This window comes from Bombus huntii, unplaced genomic scaffold (assembly GCF_024542735.1).
Source record: "Bombus huntii isolate Logan2020A unplaced genomic scaffold, iyBomHunt1.1 ctg00000132.1, whole genome shotgun sequence".
Taxonomy (NCBI): domain Eukaryota; kingdom Metazoa; phylum Arthropoda; class Insecta; order Hymenoptera; family Apidae; genus Bombus; species Bombus huntii.
The window spans coordinates 116,085-125,264 of record NW_026099380.1 but is presented as its reverse complement, the minus strand read 5'-3'; the positions used below and the strand labels follow the sequence as shown (position 1 = coordinate 125,264).

At 36.4% G+C, this 9,180-nt stretch overlaps 1 long non-coding RNA gene across 1 annotated transcript; it reads left to right on the top strand.

Annotated features, from left to right (window-relative positions):
• Window positions 1-728: 728 nt before the first annotated feature.
• LOC126877206 (uncharacterized) lies at window positions 729-1,423 on the top strand. The gene is made up of 3 exons (XR_007694826.1): window positions 729-841; window positions 1,054-1,149; window positions 1,226-1,423. It is a non-coding gene; the product is annotated as an uncharacterized LOC126877206 (long non-coding RNA).
• Window positions 1,424-9,180: the final 7,757 nt, after the last annotated feature.

Here is a 9,180-nt window from a genome sequence, read left to right as displayed (position 1 = left end):
CACTTATTTTTTATCACTTTCCAATTCAATACACAGTTTCTGCATTTTTGACTATATGTAAGAGAAATTTCCATTCAGCCAAAGGTGTACTTACAGATTATAGATTCCTATACGACTCTCAGTAAAAATTTATCCGCACTCCAGATAGTTAAAACTTCTGTCGACCGTATTGATCCATCTGCACTCTTCGTATGACGTCAATATCTGTTCAGTGCTGCTGCGCAGGTTTCTTTGTGTTACGTCAATTCGTTTGTGACCGTTGCGCGAGTAATGGCGCTTTGCAATGGTGATTTGCAGGAAAACAGTGCAGGATGCTGTGATTCGTTTCTTGTGGTCGGAGGTTATGTTTGATGCCTATATTTATCAAAGATTTAATGCACATTATGGAGAAAGTGTTTTGTCACGAAGTGTGTTTGAATGGGCACAAAAGTTCAAAGAAGATCGCACGAGTGTTATGAAAAAACAGCTGGACGCCCGTCCACATCCACGATGACAACATTGAACGTGCTCATGAACTTATGCTCTATGGAATAGACGAGTGACACTGGATAATGTGGCAAATCATTTGCAAATCAGCCACGGCTCTGCTTATGCAATAGTGCACGACAGATTTGGATTTTAAAAAGTTTGTGCGAGATGGATGCCGAAAAAGCTGATGAAAAGGTGAAGACGACGATGCATTCGTGGTTCGCAGCTCAGCCCAAAACATTTTTTAATGAGAAAATATAAAGGTCCTTCGGCAAATGGACAAAGTGTATACAGAAATCGAGTGATTATGTCAAAAAATGATGTATGTCTTTTTTGACAATTGCTTAAAATAAATTCTACACCGACAGAGCGGGTAACTTTTTACTCACCCTCGTAAGACACTTAAATTTCCAATCTATTATGATGAATAAAAGAGCTTATACTATTAAATCTAATTGTATTTTGTTGCATGAGAGTACACGTGTATGTGATGTACATTACCTTTATATCCCCTTGAACGCTTCAATATTGCGCATATATACTATATTTTGTACAGCTTCTATAAAATTTCGTATGTTTGTTTAGGCTGTTAATCTAGAGGCTGGAGTACAAAGAAGTGGCACAATGATGTGGGCTGATGACATTTATAATTATCAAGGAATCACCCCTACATTCGCTCAGGTATATATCGTTGACTATAACGTATTTAACATATATGATTGTTAGAATATTAATAATTAATTTTTAATTCTATCAGAATTTTAATGAAACTGTCCCTTGGGAAGGAAGAACTGATACCTTGATATCACGGTTTGTACATCCTATATATACGACAAATTTTAGAACATTATATAACGAAGAACCAGATCGTCGTGGCCATGTGATGTGAATAAAAGGACTTGAATTTGATGATATTTTTATAATGTTAGATAACATAACTAAGTATCTTCACAGTAAGATAGGATGACATGGTTTACATGATCTTAATGTTGTTCACTCGAGTGATGATATTATAAGGAAAAGCGTAATATCACAGGTAGGATGATTCATAATTTAGAACTACTAACTCATGTATGTATTAAAAATTAAAGAAATATATTAAATTTTATAGGATATTTATGTTTAGTAACCAGTAATTCAGAGATTGGTATTCATGGTTACTATAACGAGGCTGTAGAAACGCACCCTTTCTTCTTTGCAAATGGTCCTGTATTTATGTCTAAGCCGAAACTGGAACCTCTGAATAATTTAGATTTATTCTTGTTATTTTCTAAAATACTTATCTACAGTATACCATAAGGAATGATACCGTATCGCACCTAATCAAGTGCCTTAAGAAACATCAACAGGATATCACAGTAATCCCTTATCGACTGATATGTAAGTAAAAGTTATCTGTCATTGTTATACACAATTATGTGTTAGTGTTATACACAGTTATTTATCATTTTCTATTAATTCAGTTGTAGCCACTACAATATCTATGACACTGGTAGTAATTATAAGAACAATAATGATGTTCTATAAGAGGAAATGATGATTAGGAACAAAAACTTACAGGTAAGTCAAAGTATATGTTATTTGCCATTTGAAAAGAAAGTTACTAACTTGGAATTTTTTGATAAATAATAATTGTGCAAAATATATTGGATTTCAAATTTGTCAAAAATTGATATTTAAGAAGCATTGTAATAATATAACATTAATATTTTGATTTTTCAGAAGATATCATGCGGTGGATGGATAATATGCAAAAAATATTAAGCAGTATATGAATTTTCGTATTGCGTAGAGATAACAAAATGAATTTTAAAAAATGTCGACACGGTAATAAGAAATAGCATCATGACAAAGAATATATAAAGACAGTTTCATTTTTTATAAATAAAAATTTGTTGTTCCAGATTTTGAAATACAGTGAAACGTTTAATTAGTATCTTAATATCTTTAAATAATTATTATTTTAGAATCAATTGTAATTGTATCATACGTACTTTTGAATTCGTGCAAGAACATATGTAATTTTGAAGTAGTTATTATTAGGAAACTGTTAGACGCGAACAGTATGCGAAAAGTTAGTATGCAGTGTAATAATTATCAATCAAAACACAAGAATTAAATTCTTGAGGAAAAAATTTCCGGAATTTCTTATTTACATGATTATAGAGAAATCCATAATAAAAAGGAGCTGCTTTCTAATACTTCGCTTCCTTGTAATGCCTACGTTAACAATAACGAGGTTCGACTTTTTGTTTTTAGAGGGATACTGGAAAATTTGAAAGTACATTACCATTGGGAAGAAAATCACGATATTGAAAACGATATTTGCAAGTAAATTTCCAAAAAATCTGTTTTCAAATTTTCGCTTTCTATTTCACATTAAAAGAAAGGGAGGGCTGCCTTCTTTTTCTGCAAGACAAAACAAACATTCTGAATCTCGTATCAATGAATGATGTCAATAAGTTATTTTTCTTTTCAGATTGAACAATATTCCAGATTTATTCATAATTTCATACTACGCGAAGAATAGACTTTCATAGGTATATAAAGGAAATATTAAGTATAGGAAAACTCTTTTTCGTTGTAGGTGACATATGCTTCACGGTTGAACACATGTATTTTTGAACACATATAAATGAAAAAGTACTCTTATGGAGAAAAAGAATTGATACCTTCGATTGACATTAGATAATGTATATAAACTTATGAACAATCACTATCACTATCAGTTTGTATTTTAGGTGCACACGCAGATTTGTTGGAGTTCTTATAAAATGTACTTCCTGTACGAACGTTTTATTCTTCCAAATTTTACGATACTATGTCTCATATGATAACTATATGGATTAAACGTAATATAAATGATCCGAAAATAGACTCGAACGACATTAATTGTCTTTCTATTTATACCAATATCGAAAATACAAGTAAAGCTGGAGCAATAGTATGCAAGAATGGACTATTTATTATTTTAAACCAAATCATAGCATATTCAGAATGCACAGTATTATCATGAAACGACGAGTTTTATGTTAATTCCGACCGATTACAATACCTTTCTTTCGTTTACAAGGAACGACGAGACTGGCAGTTGCGTGATTTCCAATGCAAAAGCCGCGATATCTGCACGATAACCTAACCTCAACCGATTTTGTTATACTATTCTTACGTGGACTTCGTTTGTACCACTTTCGTAACAAAAATAGAATACGTAGAACACAGCATTCCGTTATGCGATATTGTCGATTCCTAACATCCGAAAAATCAGAGATAATTTTTTCCCTACAGTTGTACATTTGTGTGAAAAATTACGAACGTAAAGTTGTTTGGTGCATGCACAGTCCTCCCCTCCGCTGCATTTGCGTGGACATGCTAGAAAGATTCACTTTTCCACGGTGAAACTGTATGTATTATAATTTCATTTTTACAAAGGTCGAACATCCTACTATGCATAAATTTAATATTAATATAAGCAGGTTTCGTGTTAAGTATTACATCTGACGTATAAGCACACGTGTGTACGAGCCTTGGTTTTAAATGTCTTATAGTAGACACCGAAAAGATTATTCAGTTGGATATCTGACTCAACATCAATATTTTACTAGGAGATAACATGTTAAGAACACGTTGGTGGATGGCATGGGAGATGATGAATGAAGACATACTTCTGTGAGATACATAAAATAGTAGTCAGAACGTATTTTGGCGCTTGGGGACAGCAACAGCTTTTTTTTTGTTTTTATTTATTTGTTGAAATTACAATCAATTCTCGCGTTGAGAATTTTCAGTAATTTTTCCGGCGTGGCGCAGTGACATGGCTGTTTATTTACAATAAGTTAATACTTATTATAGATAGGTATAATTTATAAGTATTATAAGTAAGTGCATATGCTTAATTTGGATAATTAAATGAATCTAACGTTTAGGTCTAGCGAGTAGTGCCTCTTCAGCCTGCGAATCTGGTCCGTCGTATCGAGTAGTCCAGTGATTAGGGGGTTTCGGTGTTTCTTGACTCTTTTGCTATATCTGTCGCTATATTTTGCTATTTCCTCTTTGACTGTAGGTATCTTGAGGTCGCGATGGATGGTTTCGTTGGTAACATACCAAGGTGCGTCTATTAAGGCTCTTAGCGCTTTCGATTGGAATCGTTGTAGTATTTCGATGTTGGAGTTACTTGGACAGCAACAGCTGGTGATACTGTCATACACCTCCATTTATAAACTTTCGAAAATCGATGTGACCTTCAAACTTTAGTGTATTCTGTTTCACAGCACAAAATGTTTCCGAAACGTAAGTTTATTGTTACAATAAACTTGACTAGTGGCTCTGAAATACTATCCTTGAAAAAACAATGGGGAAATTGGAGCAAAAAAAAAGAAGGAAATAAACAAAGACCTTGTTGGTTCGTAAAAATAAAATATGCTACAGGAAAAATTTTTTCCAACGGATTGAGATGCGACAAGCTTTAAAAGCTATGACGCGAATCGAGCGTTTGTCTACAAGAGCGCATTTTCGGTGGATATATATGTCGGAATGACATTGGGGATAGGGTTGTCGGTGTTTGAGGAGTCTTCATTGAAGGTAGCCATCGTTGCGGTGTAACGAAGATACGATTTATTGACACAGGTATGAATAACACAGGTTTTGACAATCTACCACGGCGGTGAGACGTCCGCGACACTAGTGACAGTGGTCTCCGGTTCAATAACGAATCCGCGGCCAACGGGATGACAGATGGGCGTTCTCGCTGAATCTAAGTCTGACTCGTAAAAATAATTGCTGAGCGTAAAGACGTTACTCTTTGGTCGACGGGAGCGCGTAAAAGAATGCCCGTCCCGTCCCGACGATGTCACAGAGGAAAACTATAATGGGGTGTGTCTAAGGACACGAGATCATCGGATTCGTCGAGGAAAGCCTTCGTTTAGGAAGTAAGGGAAATTGACGTTGCTGCTAATTGGTCAATCTCCATATCGGTGGTTAGAAAAAGATGTTAGCCGCCCTCGAGGGAAAGTTGCTAGTGGGAGACGCCGCTCGTTGAAAAATATGTCTCCCCTATCTTCCCGTAGTTGGGACAAAGACTGTTTGTCTGTTTGAAGGACTTTAGTTAACTAAACCTTAAGATTTATAACGGGCCCTCCAGCTAGCCGAACATGTACTGCGGAGACGCATCGACATCTGGCAATCATCTTACTCGAAGAATAGGGTCTGCGTGTGGCGAGCCACGGGACAGAAACCGTTGGAATGTTTACTGTCGCGTGTCGCCACGAATATTTCTTTTAAGGAGAGCTATAGAATTACTCCATACCTTTGTTAGGCAAAGCGTTTATCCCTTGACCGCGGCTACGTTGGGCGACAGACTGTCACCTCGAGCCAAAGCTCACCGTCACTAATCTAGAACAATTACAATCGGATTGAATAACTACAATTGTTCAATTACAGCTATAGTAGACTCTAGGTTAGAATGTTGCGGGATTATCTAAAATTCCAAAGGCTCCGGTGTTCTTTCATCTCCGACATATAATTATATAATGACTCATTGAAAACCAGCTTTCATTTTTTGTTGATAGTATGGTAAGAAAATGTGAAGTTCGAACGCTTGTAACGATTGCCTGAGTTGCGTCATCCTTGGTTTTAGGAAAAGATAGGGAAGTCACTGAAGGGTGTCGCGGCTTCGATGTCTTTCGTAGCTGCGACGCGGAGGCCTCTCGGTTGTTCTTTGAATAATCGTCAACGTGGACGAACGTCAAAGCGAAACCACGCGAATTCGGCATTTCCGATAATACGGAACTCTGTAAACGCGACTGCGTTGAATTCGTTCGATTAATTCCTAGCAGTATCTATAAACAGTGAACTTAAGGCCCCATACACAACTGCATACGCTAGGTTGTAAGAAATAATAGCTATATAAGTATGTAGCGGCGCATGAGTTAGAGAACGATGCAAATCGAGAGCGACTCATATTATTGTTTTGCCTCGTGACACTTACACAGTCTTGACGTACATGTAACGTCAACAAATATCTCCAACAGACTCAGGAAACCTGAACAGCCTTGCACACGACACCGACTCCCAAAACAAAGGAATATGAATTCGGCACATAGGCATAAGATAAACGAACATCTAGAAGGGCTGTGTCTTGATCGAGTCTTTCAGTCTTTCGGTAACGGTCAAATCGCACACTTGTAATCCTATTATAAAATAAAGGTACCTCGAACTCTGGTTCAAGAACCCAACATTTTTTTATTATTATTTTCCCATTATTTTTACGTGACATTTTGGCGATCCTGCCAGGATCCATTCGCTTCAGTGTAAACGAAGTTACGATTTCGGTCTACGGACATTATTGAAGATCGAAGGATTCGAACTACTTGTGTTATGAACTTTGCTGTCAATAATTTACCACGGTGGACCAAATTAACGGGGCCACTGTCAGCATAGAACAAATCAACAGAACGAGTTTGACACTCAAACGCATTTGAACGCGCCACAGAGGAAAACACCGCAAGGGAACCTCATTCTACGAACTTACGTATCAAGGTGAGAAAAGTCGGAATTCTTTTAAACAATATAGAACGCGAAAAGTTAGTTTCTCTAGTAACTCTAGCGAAGAGACAATATGAACAAGAAAGACACAAAAGCCGAGACAAGTTTACCCTCTACAAGTGGAGTTCAAAATAAAACGGGAACACTCGATTCCTCTACCAGAGCAATTTTAGACTTAATACAGAGACAGAACGAAGAATTTCGACAACAATTTAACGAAATAAAGAATGCTTTAAAATTAGCGAACGAAGAAAATAGAAAACGCGCTAACGAAATGGAAATATTAAGTAGAAACCTCTCTCGTGTTAAACTACCACAAATAAACGTAAAATCAACTGAATTCGGTTCTATGATGACTGACGATGACGATAATATATCAGTATTAAAACACGATACTAATCCACCTCCACCTATGCCACAAAAGCCACCAACATATGTCCAACCATCCAATTCAACAGCTGGAAACTCTGGAAATCTAAAAGCTGTTTAGTATCTCCGATACTAAACGGAGAAAACGATATAAGTGTAGAAGATTTTATTCGTGAAATAAAAGAAATGAGAATGATGTGTAGCGAACAAACGTTATTATTAAAAATGATCAAAATAGAGAAAATTGTAGGAAAAGCCGCAATGACAATCCGCAATATCCATATTAACGAATTCGAAACTCTGTACGAAGGATTAAGACGTAACGTAGCTACTCAAGCATCAGTAAGAGAACACCAAGATCAGTTAAGAGTGATAAAGCAAGGAATAACCGAAAGCGTGCAAAATTATAACATTAGATTTCGACGTGTTTTCAACAAACTTCAATACAGCATTACCAATGAATATAAAGACGAACTAACTCGATGAGCGATGAACGATCGACTATACATGGTTTCTGTGATTGACTATGTAAGAGGCCTTCGTTCAGAAATAGGACACGTGCTATTGGCTAATCCCCCCCCCCCCCAAACATCATCGATGCAGAAAAAAAGGCAATGGACGTGGAAAAATACTTTCGCGAAGACAACGCTCGCAGACGGATGACACGACAAACAACCACTCCACCATCTTATCGTAACCAGACGTCTCGTCCAGTAGGTAACCGCTTCACGATTACAAGTAACATGAATAACAAAACTCCACCCACACAAAACATTCTACCAAGAATGAATAATTTTACAAAGCTTGAAAATCGACCATTAAACGAAAGGCCACAAACGAAATGTTTCAAATGCGATCGATTGGGACACCTTGCCAATCAATGCCAAAATTTTCGAATACCGCCTCAAACAAAAGCCCCTCCAGGAATAAACCACATTCAAGAACAATCAGAATTAACAATGCTACCTCAGGAAGATTATCCACAATACGACTACAATTACCAGGACGACGAGGATTGCGATTTTTCGTTGACTCGGGAGCAGGAATCAACTTGCTTAAACGAGGATGCTACCCAGGAAGGACAATAATACCAGACACATAGAAATTCTCCATGGAACATTCCAAATACGAATCCAATTCCAAAATTAAACTAAATTTATTCAACAAAGAGATAGAATTTTCCTTAGTAGATGATAATTTCCCTATCATAGAAGACGGCATATTAGGCTTACCCGGTTTAAATCAATATCGATTCGAACTCTCCAATAAAACATTAAAATTAGATAATAATACTCTTCTGCTGCAGCAAGAACCACCCCTCGCATCGGGAGAAATCGTTCAAAAAATTGTATACTTCGACGGAAAGCCAACGCCAGTATGCTTTATCAATGGTGGTAAGTTTTCAGTCCAAATTTCTAACATTATTGAAAATATAAACACTGTAGATCAAATCTAAAAATTCAAATCTTTGATTCGACTATCGCACATAGAAAAACCTCTTAGAGAACCTATGTAGTATTTTCGTCTGTACCTACTTAAATTATATTTATCTTATTTTCCTTTAAGCATTCGTGAACGTAGTGGTAATGAACTTCAATGTGTTTAGAATTTTTTGTGAAATTTCCGTACTTTGCTATACTTATCACTCCAGAGTTATCGTCATAAATTTTTACAGGGTTATTGTCTAGATTTACATTGAAGACCTTCATAATTTCTCTAATAGACATTAATTCACTCACCGCTTCCGATAGAGCTACATACTCTGCATACGTCCAGGCTTTTGTCACACACCTTTGTTTT